The sequence below is a fragment of the Triticum aestivum genome, chromosome 3B, assembly GCF_018294505.1.
Source record: "Triticum aestivum cultivar Chinese Spring chromosome 3B, IWGSC CS RefSeq v2.1, whole genome shotgun sequence".
NCBI classification, from domain to species: Eukaryota; Viridiplantae; Streptophyta; class Magnoliopsida; order Poales; family Poaceae; genus Triticum; species Triticum aestivum.
Window position 1 is genome coordinate 294,127,206 of NC_057801.1, and position 12,566 is coordinate 294,139,771.

Genomic DNA, 12,566 nt, shown 5'->3' on the forward strand with positions numbered 1-12,566 from the left:
AAGGGATCATCTTATTTACTACCGCCGTTCTAAGTAAACAAGATGCATAAAACATAATAAACATCACATGCAATTATATAAAGTAGTGACATGATATGGCCAATATCATATAGCTCCTTCGATCTCCATCTTCGGGGCTCCATGATCATCTTTGTCACCGGCATGACACCATGATCTCCATCATCATGATCTCCATCATCATGATCTCCATCATCATGATATCCATCATCGTGCCTCAATGAAGTTGCTCGCCAACTATTACTTCTACTACTATAGCTAAGGGTTTAGCAATAAAGTAAAGTAATTACATGGCGTTAAATCATTGACACGCAGGTCATACAATAATTAAGACAACTCCTATAGCTCCTGCCAGTTGTCATACTCATCGACATGCAAGTCGTGATTCCTATTACAAGAACATGATCTCATACATCACAATATATCATACATCATTCATCACAACTTCTGGCCATATCACATCACATGACAATCGCTGCAAAAACAAGTTAGATGTCCTCTAATTGTTGTTGCATCTTTTACGTGGCTGCAATTGGGTTCTAGCAAGAATGTTTTCTTACCTACAAATAACCACAACGTGCTTTTTGTCAACTTCTATTTACCCTTCATAAGGACCCTTTTCATCGAATCCGCTCCAACTAAAGTAGGAGAGACAGACACCCGCTAGCCACCTTATGCAACTAGTGCATGTCAGTCGGTGGAACCTGTCTCACGTAAGCGTACGTGTAAGGTCGGTCCGGGCCGGTTCATCCCACAATATCGCTGAAGCAAGAAAAGACTAGTAGTGGCAAGCAAGTTGACAAGATCTACGCCCACAACAGATTTGTGTTCTACTCGTGCAATAGAAAACTACGCATAGACCTAGCTCATGATGCTACTGTTGGGGAACGTTGCATAAAATAAAAAAATTCCTACGTTCACCAAGATCCATCTATGAGTTCATCTAGCAACGAGAGAGAGAGATGCATCTACATACACTTGTAGATTGCATGCGGAAGCGTTCAAGAGAACGGGGTTGAGGTAGTCATTCTCGTCGTGATCCTATCACCGGAGATCCTAGCGCCGAACGAACGGCACCTCTGCGTTCAACACACGTAGGGTCAGCGTGACGTCTCCTCCGTCTTGATCCAACAAGGGGGGAGGAGAGGTTGATGAAGATCCAGCAGCACGACGGTGTGGTGGTGGATGCAGCAGGACTACAGCAGGGCTTCGCCAAGCAACTGCGGAAGGAGGAAGAGGTGTAGCAGGGGGAGGGAGGCGCCAAGACTCAGGGGTGCGGCTGCCCTCCCTCTCCCCCTCCTTTATATAGGCCCCCATGGGAGGGGCGGCCCTGGAGATCAGATCTCAAAGGGGGGCGGCGGCCAGGGGGGTGGAGTGCCCCCCAAGGCAAGTGGGGTGCGCCGCCACCCTAGGGTTTCCAACCCTAGGTGCACGGGGGGCCCAAGGGATATTGTGAGGGGCTTTGGAGTAATCCAATTAGTCCCTACAAAAAAATTGAGAAGCAGATAAAATGATTTAGTGCCTAAAACTAATTAATTTTTTTACAGAAAATACAAAACAGAAGAAAAAAAGGAAAGAGGTACTTACCTAGCACCCCCCAACCGGCCCAGCACTATAGCTGGCGGCCTATCCCACCAGTTGATGCCACTCATCGTCCTCCTAGCGCCAGGAGGACGAGACACACACGCCCGGCGCGTGCGGACACGCGTCCGGCCACCTCCTGCATGTCTGCCTCTCCTCCTCGACACCCTGGATGCCCTAGAGGACACCATGAAGCCCCGGACCTCTCTCAGTCTCTCTAGCTCTTGCCCCTCCCCTGTATCTCTCTCTTCTGCCGCAGCCGAGTACTATTGTCACCGCCGCTCACTGTTGCCGCGCCCACCACCGCGGCCTCGCCTTCCCCGACGTGTCCAAAAGCATCGCCGCGCCTCCTTCTTCCTCTCCGTCAAGCCACGCGTCGCAGGAGGGCCTGGAGCGTCTCCACCTCCATAGTCTTCATCGTTGGCCGCCCGAATTCGCCGTCATCGTTCTTTCTGTGTCGGACCTCCCGCGAGCTCGCAGACACCGCCACGAGATCCGCAATGAGCCCCGCCGTCATTCCCACCTCTCTGTTTCATCATTCGCGCACTGTAGCTAGGTTAACCACCGAGGTAGAGACCTCATCAGCGCCGGCCATATCGTCGGCGTCACGCTAGTCACTGGAGCTCGTGTTCGAGCAATCCACCGTGCTCAACACACTCCCAGGAACATGCAAGAGTCCACCTCTCGCCCTACCGTGCACTACAACACGTTTCCGCATGCAACCGAGCTCCAGCCGGCGCCACGAGCTCTGCTCCGGCGAGTTCCGTCCACCCCACCTCCTCACATCTATCCCCCTAGATGCGAGAGAGAATAGGCTACGCCCCGCTGCCTTCAGCCGCCATTGCCGTGATCGGAAACACGGACACCGCCGCGACCAAAGGTTGCCTGCGACGAGCCCATCTCTTGAGCACTGCCATGCGGGCCCGACCTGTCAAGTGATTAGCCTAAGCTAATCACCACTTAAACTAACCCGCTGAGACACTGACATGGGCCCCTGTGCCCTAATCTTTAGTTAGGTTAAAAATAAACCCCCTGTTTAACCCTGTGATATTGATGTGTGGACCCCACACGTCAGGTTTGACTCCAGTCAGCGCTATTGACTTGCCGACGCAAGAATAAGTAGTGCTGGCGCAGTAAATGATTTCTGGATTTAAAATAATTCAGGAAATTCTAGAAATTGCTTTAACTTCAAAAAATCATTGAAAAATAACCGTAGCTCAGTTTGAAATAATTCATATATGAAAAATTATCAGAAAAATTCAATCTATCCATCTGTACCATTTTCACGCGTGAAAAATGAAGTTATACCTACTGAAAATATGAAAACACATAAATGACATTTAGAAAAGGTTTAACTTGGAGTTGCATTTGAACCTTGGTTCAAATGGCTTCATGCAAATGAATGCTAGTTGCATTAGCTAAAACAACATAACATATTCATGCCATGAGATCATGTATCATATTGTTGCATATGCTTGTGTGTTGATTGTCGGCACCGTCCTTCTCGATAGGTCCTGCTCTGGAGAGTGCTCCAGAGTACCTGTCTAAGGAGCAGTGCCCCTATTGATCATCCAGGCAAGCAAACTCCCCTTTTTCATTCTAATACAATCCCACTCTCTTGATCCTTCTCTCTATTATTCCATTAGGACAAGAACGACTCAACTGCTACTTTATGTTGCGGTAGTTGAACCCATTCCTCTACATGACCTGTCATTCCCATAGTAAATAGTTGTAACCACTAGCATGTGTAGGAGTTGAATGAGCCATGTTATTTTCCTACCATGCTACGCCTGCTATTTCTTTTAGTTGTGTCAGGTCTGATTCATTGGGAATGAATTGGAGTGTTATGCCATGTTCTGATGCTGAGAGTTAAGTGTGTGAACACGATTTGGTAAAGGTAGCGGAGCGAGGCCATGTAGGAGTACATGGTGGGTTGTCTCACTGGAACCGTCCCTAAGAACTGAGTTCTGGGTATGTTGGTCAATGACTAGCTACTACCACACATTGCGCTCCGGGTGCTCCAAGCTCTCTTTACTTATTAACCGACATGATCTTTGTCCAGGAGTCGCAACTAGTTTCTGGTGTTTGTAGGTAGTGCTATTTTTCTATCGAGTGGCACCTGGCAGGGTGGACATGGGACAAATTAGGCAAAGTGGCACGGTGGACCAAGTGGCACCCGGATGGTGGGCTTGGGAACCCTGCTCACATAATTTGGGGCCGTGATGGAAACCTCAGCCGGACTCCCTTGCGGATAGAACCCAAATAGGCGATAAACCTGCACTAGGGCCTTGCGTGGTTAGTCAGGTTGTGGCGGAAACCCTCGCCAGGCTTCTGCTTGAAGGATGCTGAGATACATGACGTGTACATGGCGGTAAGTGTTGAGAGCGTGTGTGAAGAAGTACACCCATCCAGGGTTAACATGATCTATTCGAATAGCCAGGTCCGCGGGTATGGACTTCTTGGATGCTTACGTGGTACATAGACAACTTGAAGTGGATACTCTAAAATTCTCAAGACAAGTGCGAGTGCTATGGATAGCCTTCTCGAAGGGAGACGGGAAAGAATCCATAGTAGTGTATTGTGTGGTGATTAGTGGACTCATGTGCACTTTTTTACCTCAAAGAAGTTACTTATAGTCGTAGAACAGGATCACCACTGAGTGAAAGCTGGCCTGCTACAACTAAACCCCACATTGCCTTCATAGGATCTTATGTAAGTCTTGCTTAGTACCATTGTACTAGTGTTGCTTAATTTATATTTTTGTAGAGGAGACTTCGGTCTCACTAGTTTCCCACGTGGACTTTGATGAGTAGCTTGTTACCTCCGCCACAATCTTGTACGGGTGTTGTAGATAGTCAGGCTCCTCAGCCTTTTTCATTTGCAGTTGTCTGTACTCAGACGTGTTATGCTTCGATTGCTTGTATGCTATGTATGTTGGGTCATGTGACACCTGTTTGTAATACCATGTTATGTATAGCTCCTCGGAGCCTTTTAAATAAATACTGAATTGTAGAGTTATGTTGTGTTGCCATGTTGTATCTACACATATCGAGCATATTGTGTGTATGTTATTGAAATGCTTTGGTGTGTGTGGGATCTAACACCTAGTTGTTTATTCTTGGTAGCCTTCCTCATGGCGAAATGTCTCCTAGTGCTTCCACTAAGCCATGGTAGTTTGCTACTGCTCCGGAACACTCGGGTTGGCCAGCATGTATCCTTATTTGTTCCCGTGTCTATCCCTTCGGGGAAATGTCACATGTTGTTCCTTTCAGTCCTTGTAGCTTGCTACGACTTGGGTTCATACGTTGAACACCTTTGAACTAGTCTGAAACCGGTGAATTCTTTTGACCGGACATGATCTAGGAGGCAGAAGAGCAACTTCACATCATTCGTGAGAATTTGAAAATAGCCCAGTCTTGTCAAAAGAGCCAGTATGACCGTCGTCATAAGGAAATGACTTATTAAGTTGGCGACAAGGCTTACCGTTGGGTTACTCCTTTGAAGGTACCCATAGTTTTGGTATCAAGGGGAAATTAGCTGCTCGTTACATTGGTCCTTTTCGCATTCTTGCTAAACGAGGAGAGGTTGCCTACCAGTTGGAACTACCCGCACATCTTCCCACAGTACATGATGTCTTCCACGTCTCTCAACTCAGGTGTTGCTTCTCGGATTGTCGGTGTTCTGGGAACGGGGGTCCCAGACTTGCCTTCCTACGGCCTGCAGCATGGCTCACCAGCGGCCCAGTACGACTCGTCTTCATCAACCCAAGTTCAAGACCCTCGCGAGGGGCTAAGCCTCGCGGGGCAGACAATGCAAGGCCTCCTTAGGGGAGACCTCGCCAGGCAGGTTCACGAGGAGGTGGAGAGATCAAGGCAAGGGGTACCTCACGAGGTGCTCATGACGCAAGCCATGACAATCAAGACCAGGCGGGCGCCAGCCTGCGCAGTGTCCTCTTTTCCTCTTTGGTGCAAAGGGGGCAAGCGCATGCGTGGAGTACTGAGGCATCAGGCAAAGGTTTCCATATCGGTGAAACAAGACCAAGACCAGCAGGACGGCAGGACGGAGGTCACCGTGGATCCCAAGACGGCGTCATTGCCAGTGCCTTTGGTAGTCGAAGACCACCTTTAGTTAGGATAGCTTGTACTAGCTATCCCCTTTCAAAATGGGCGTTGTTGGCTGCCTTCCCACTCAATATTTGGGAAGAGGACCAGGGCCTCTATATATAGGGCTAGCCACCACAGTAGAAGAACAAGTTAGGTTCATCCGCATCCCACCACAAGAACACCTCTCCTCGCGAGACTGTTCTTCCTCTGTACTGTTCATCCTCACCCCAAGAGGCAATCCACCACACCACTCATTGGATTCGGGTATTACACCACAACAGTGGCCCGAACTAGTATAAACCTCGTGTCTCTTGTGTTGTTCATCATTCTAGCTTTGAATAGCGGTGAGGTTGAGGGCGTGTTTCAGTAGGGAGAAGATCTTCGCGCGCACCCCAGAGTTCGAACCTTAAGGGTTTTGCCGGAACCTGATATCTGACATTTGGCGTGCCAGGTAGGGGTGCACCGAAATATTTTTTCAGCTGATCTGCGTCCCATCGCTTTGTCGCATCCATGACAGACGCTCGCTGAGCTCGCGCCAAGCATTGGGCTGCTCTCGCCGCCCGCATCGCCCAGACGGCTTCCATCGGTGGGCCTACTCATCGTTCTTCGTTGCCTGCCGCCAACGCCGCTATCAGCCCGGCGGGGAACAAGCAGCAAGCATCTTCGTTGCACCCCTCGGTGCGGCGGGAAGGCTGCACCGCCCCTCCATCGCTGACCTCAGCTGGTTCGTCGTCCCACGCTCGTCGCGCCCCGCGCAGGCCGCGTTGCTCCTGGCACGTGAGCTCCTGCACTACCGCCCCGTGGATGACCTCTACGAAGAATGGCTTGCTCACAGCGCCGAGCTCGTCAGTGCTGCAGGGGGCTCTCCTACGCATCTCTCTTGCTGCCTCGACCTCCATCATGCATGGGCGATGTTGCTCAGGGAGCACCTCCGCCACCTCCTACCCAAGAAAGCGCTCCCGGCCATGACCCACCACGTCCGGTGCCCGCGGGCAAGAAAGAAGCTGCCAAGAAATTCCCCGGCCTCAAGAAGGCGCTCACGTGCTCCCCGCACCTGCACGACAAGACCGCATCCCTGCACCAGCACGCCAAGACCCCCGCGCTGCCCCTGGCGGCGGCACGCGAGAACCACCGAGAGCAAGCTCAGCGTCTGCAAAGGGCTCCGGTGACCACGGAAGGTTGACGTGCCTTCACCACCAAGCTGCGTAGTGTCGCCTGGCCCGACAAGTTCAAGCTGGACCTGCCTCCTCGCTACGATGGCACTGCCAACCCTGCGGAGTTCCTGCAGCTCTACAAGCTGGGCATCGAGGCGGCCAACGGAGACGAAAAGGTCATGGGGAACTGGTTTCCCATGGCGCTCAAGGATGGTGCCCGCACCTGGCTCCTGAACCTGCCTCCCGGCTCGATCTCCTCCTGGGACGAGATGCGCAGCCATTTCATGGCCAACTTCCAAGGTACTCGCGACCGCCCTCCGGCCGTGGGTGACCTATGCTGCATCAAGCAGCAGCTTGGAGAGACCCTGCAGAAGTACATCCAGCATTTCAACAGTGCTCGCCTCAAGATCCCCAAGGTGACTGAGGAGGCCATCATCTTAGCATTCTCTGATGCCGTCCGTGACATCAAGATGAAGGAGGAGCTCGCCATCCACGAGGATCTGTGCACATCTCTGGAGCTGTTCAACCTGGCGACCAAGTGCGCAAGAGCTGAGGAAAGATGCCTTTCCCTCCTCGAGCTCCCAGCTGCTGACCCAGAAGAGAAGAAGGCCAAGTCCAAGGACGTGAAGCACAAAGGAGCAGCCGTGCTCATAGCAGAACCAGACACGAAGCACGACAGGGACCAGCCGGAGTCATCCAAGGGCAACCGATTCTGTGCCTACGACAACCTCTACACCCACAATACCAATGAATGCCAGGTGCTCAGGGCCGTTCAAGAAGGACGCATCGGTCGACGCCCCGAGCGCAATGACCGGTGCTACGGCCGAGGAGGAGGAAGAGGCGGAGGACGATGGGACGACCGAGGCCCTCACTAGGAGTGGCGTGATCGACCTCGCGAGGATCGCTGGCAGGACCAGCCTCGCGAGGGAGCCTGGAGGGATCAGCCTCGTGAGGACCGCCCGTAGGGCAACCTAGGCCTTCCTCCTCTGCCTCCACTGCTAAGAAGGAATAATGACCACCACCAGGACGAGGGGGATGCGGGCTTCCAGGAGCCGCATGCTATTGCTTGCATCTTGGGCGGTGCCTAGGCCCCAGCCTCTCAGCGCATCTTCAAGTAGTTTGCTGGCGAGGTGAACACAGTCCTCCCCAAGCTCGAGGCCACACACCCGCTCAGGTGGTCCACATGTGACATCACTTTCAGTTCAATAGACCAGCTCAAGTGTGCGGCTACAGTTGGCTTCCTCCCAATGCTTTGTTCTCCAGTCATCAGCAATGTGCAAGTCACCAGGACCCTCATCGATGGTGGCGCAGGGCTCAATGTTCTGTCCGTCGAGACGTTCAACAACCTTCAAATGCCATATGGTCAACTTCAGCCTACCAAGCCATTTTCAGGAGTTACTGATGGCTCCACCACCCCGATAGGGCAGGTCCGCCTCCCTGTCACTTTCTGACAGTGCAACAACTACCTCACTGAGCTTATCGACTTCGACGTCGCCCAGATCCGCCTGTCGTACAATGCCATCCTCGGGTATCCAGCCCTGGCCAAGTTCATGGCGGTGACCCACCATGGCTACAATGTACTCAAGATGCCAGGAAGCGGCGGAATCATCACAGTCCCCTGCAAAGAGAAGGATGCGGTGTGCTCCGTCGAGCGCCTCTTCCAAGCTGCATCAATCGAGGACCCAGATAGCAGGGGCGAGAACCCTCCTGAGGCAGTTCCCAAGAAGAAGAAGACATCTCCTAGCTCAAGGCCTCAGGAGGTTGACATCTCAGGAAGTGTCATATCAGGATCCGCACCTGTGGAGGGGGGCCTCCCTCCATCGCATAGGAAGGCGCGCCTGGTGCCCTTCTCGGGCAGGGCTTGGGGGCTTTCTTCTGGAGGGCCTCAGACTTTACCAAGAGCACGAGGGAGGCGCTCGGGCACCACTTGGAGGCATGCTTCGCAGCACGTTTCCCTCAGGAAGGCATGGGGGAAGAAAGGCCCAACCCTCAGGAGTTCTTCACCAACGCCACTAAGGACCTTCAGGAATCAAGAGTCATACGCGGCGATCGTTGCCTGCCAGGCGAGGATGGCGGGATGCGCGTTTGCATCAACTTCCCAGGGCTCAACTGAGCCGCGTATTAGGAGCGCCTCTGGCTTTTGCGCATGGGATGTTGCGAGGGTCGGCCGCACAGCTACGTTCGCATGCCTTTTGGCCTGCCGAACGCGGCTGCTACTCACAAGTGCCATCTGCAGAGCAAGCTAGCAGCTCAGGAGGCCAGGCACCACGCGGTCCTGGCGGAGATGGAGATGGTCCTCGAAGAACCGCCTGGACCCCCAGAGCCTCCCGAGGCTCAGGGATCTGGTGGCTTGTGAGGGTCGGCCTCTTCATCATGCATCTTGAGCTATTCCAACACCCCCTCTACAATGGTACCAGGTGACATCTTTCGAGTTCATTTCAGCTGGGAGCGCCCTCAGGGATGCATCATTCCCAGGCCGCGTGGGTCTATCCCTACAGCATGTATCCCTTTTGCTTATGTCATTAGTTTACCTTGTTGGGGGCGCCCCTCGGGCTGCATCATCCGCAAGCCGCTCGGGCCTGACCCAGTGGCATGTATCTTGCATGTGTTTATCTAAGCTCATTTGCCTTTCATGCTTAACCTGCCTATGATTATCATCTGCCGCCTACCACGGGCCTTCCCTCCCTCATGCAAATCGCTTGCGCGTTAAAAGGGGGGCTCCTGAGCATCACCCCTCGCCTTGTCCACGGCATCACGACCTGGCATACCAGCGGCGGCTGAGCTCACTCAAGGGCCGGGACCTGAGGATGTAGAGCATTTGCATCTAACCATCTCGCACGAACACACAGCCTTCCAAGGCTCAAGACCAGGCGCAACCTGCCTTGAGGTAGGGCCTTGTGAGTCCCGCGCTGGCTCACGAGTGCCCAGGTACACCTCGTCTAGCCCTGGCGTGCAAGCCACGTGTCAGGGCGGGGCTGTACACGCCCCGGGGGCTCCTCCCGGAGCCCCCCCCCATGTTCCAGTGGAAGCACCATGCTCCGTGCTGGCTGACGACACTGATGAGGAGCGGCTATGCCCGTACACATACGGAAGCGCTATGCTCTGCGCTGGTGATAAACAACTGAGGGTGGCCCACGACCGTATCAACCTCAGGGAGCCCAGAGCCCAGTGGCTGGCCTCATCGCGACACCTCCCCTCTGGAGCACCATGCGAGGGGGCTGGACACGAGGGCTGCTCCCGGGTGACGCCCGAGCGAACGCCACCTAGCCAGGTCCCTCAGACCTGGTCGTTCGCGCGCCCCTCCACGAGCGGAGCCAAGGAATGAAGACCGTTTGAAGGTCAAGGGTACTCCTGAGCATCACAACTCAGGAGCCTAACTGGTCACGTAGCCCCTCACTCCTTAGTTCCGCAAGGCTAATGGCAGTTGAGGTATGCGCGGGGCCAGGCCTTGCAGACGTAGAACGCTAGATCCACCCCTACACTCGCTCCATATTTGTTGTTTGCACGTCAAGGGGGACTCCTGAGCATCGTGACTCAGGAGCCTAACTTGTCATGTAGGCCCTCACTCCTTTGTTCTGTCCTGGTGATCCGGTCGGGGCTAAAGGCGGGTTGAGGTATGCGCGGGGCCGGGCCCTGCCAACGTAGAACACAAAGCAAATAGGAAGGAAACCGGAAAATCTCGAGGCAAATCTAGAAGCAAATATTACAAACCATAGTTGTCTTCACGATACCAAACACAAGTTTAAACGCCTCCACAAGGCACATTGCATATTGCAGGAGCTAAAACAGGAAAGAAGCCGCGAGAAGATCACCCTTGGGCAACGCCGTCATTTGCGAGGAGCCCTGCCTCCATGGTTGTATTACCTTCATCAGCACCACCTCCCGAGGCCGCAGAATCAGCACCACCTACCCTGGGCATGGTGGCAAAGGTGCAAAACTTCGCCGGCAGGGCTCCCGCCCGGCCCTTCACGGCTTCAGCAGCAGCGGCACAGCGCTCGCCATCCACAGGCTCCAGCAGCTCGTCAAGGTTGGTGCGAGGGTCGCGAAGGTAGACGTGGCCGAAGACGCAGGTCAGCGCCGCAGAAGAAAGGATGTGAGCTTCAACCTCGGCCATGGGGCCGACGCCGGTCACGACTTCCTCAAGCGCTTCGAGCAAGAAGGGAAGAAGCTAGGCGGGGCCACCCTTGGCCCCAGCCACCGGCTTCTTCAGTGCCGTGCGAGATCTCTCCTCAAGATCCGCGAAGGCCACACGGTCCTCGGCCAGGACATTCTCCTTGGCATCCAGCTCGGCCATCTCCGTCTTCAGCGTCTGCTCCAGTGTCCCCAGTCGGCCGCGTTCAGCGGCCAGCTCGGCATCGCGGTCCCTGATGGCGTCCTCCTGAGCCTTAATCTCCTCCTCCTTCGCCTGGCAGTCGCGAGCTTCCTTGGCAAGCTCATCACGCAGACCCTGCAGCTCGGCCTCCAACGCCTTGCAACGGTCCTGGGCGACCGTGGCATCGTTCAGCGCCGCATCACGGGCGGCTGCGGCCTAGGTGGCGGCTTGCTTCTCCTCCTCAGAAGCTGCCGCAGCCTGGCTTAGCGCCACTCGGACGGAGGTATCAGTGAACCCAGCCAGAGACCAGCTCCAGGCGCCCTGGAGATCTTCTCGCAGTTGGCCCAGCTCAGTAAGGGCACGGTCCAAGACAGCGGAGGAGGCAGAGGAGTCCGAAACCAGTGGTGCAGGAGGAGAAGGCGGCAACGTGATCACGGCTTGGGAGACTGGGGACTCCTGAGTCTTGGCTACCTCAGCAACAACATCAGGCGTCGGCACCTCCGAAGCCAGCGGGGCCATGGGGGTTGGCACCCCGTCAGAGCACTCCTCCAGGCCTCGCGAGGACGATCGGTTTGGGGAAGTGCGAACTTCACCACCTCCCCTTCCCACAGGCGAAGGCGCGGGCGCAGTAGATGAGCCTGCCCCAAGCGGGGCCACCGTGTCCCCCATCTTCTTCTTCTCCTCAAGTGGCGGCCTAACCAACTGATGGAGAATGTCAAGCCCTGACAACAAAAACAAGAACAAGACGGAGTTCAAGCACTTACTGGTCAATCATGACATAGGTCGCCGACCTCTTGTCGAGCTTGAAGCCGGTAAGCCTCTTGGTCCGGGGTGCAGCGACAAGAGGTCCAGGAGTGGAAGAGGGCATACCAGAAGGGCTGGAGCCGGCTTCGGATGGTGCATGGGCCGGAGTAACCCCTCGGGAGATCAGCCCCGACCTATCCTTCTTCGGGGTCACTGGCGGGTCCTCTTCCTCTCGCATGGCATCAGCTTCGTCGTCATCCTGCAGGGTGCGGAGGATGCTGGCCCTACGCCGGGGGGAGGTCTCCCCCGTCCCCTCAGTGGTCGCCTTCGAGTCGTGCTCCTCTTCTTCTTTGTCTTCCTCTCCACCCCCGCGGGAATCACCGGAAGACACGTCCACTGGCGTCGTCGCCCTGGCCCTCAGGAGGCACCACCGGCACCAGACCGCGCCCATCAAAGGTGGGCATGGCATCCACCACCTGTTGCCAGTTGTTGTGAAGGAACAGGGGGGGCAGGAGTGCCCTCCAGACCTTCCATGTCATCTCCAACCAAGAGGCGGAGAGCTGCGACCAAATCCTCATCGGCCAAGGCCGTCGGGTTTAGGCGAAGATCGTCGTCCGCGCCCCCAAGCATCGACAATGGGCGCGAGTGCGCCTG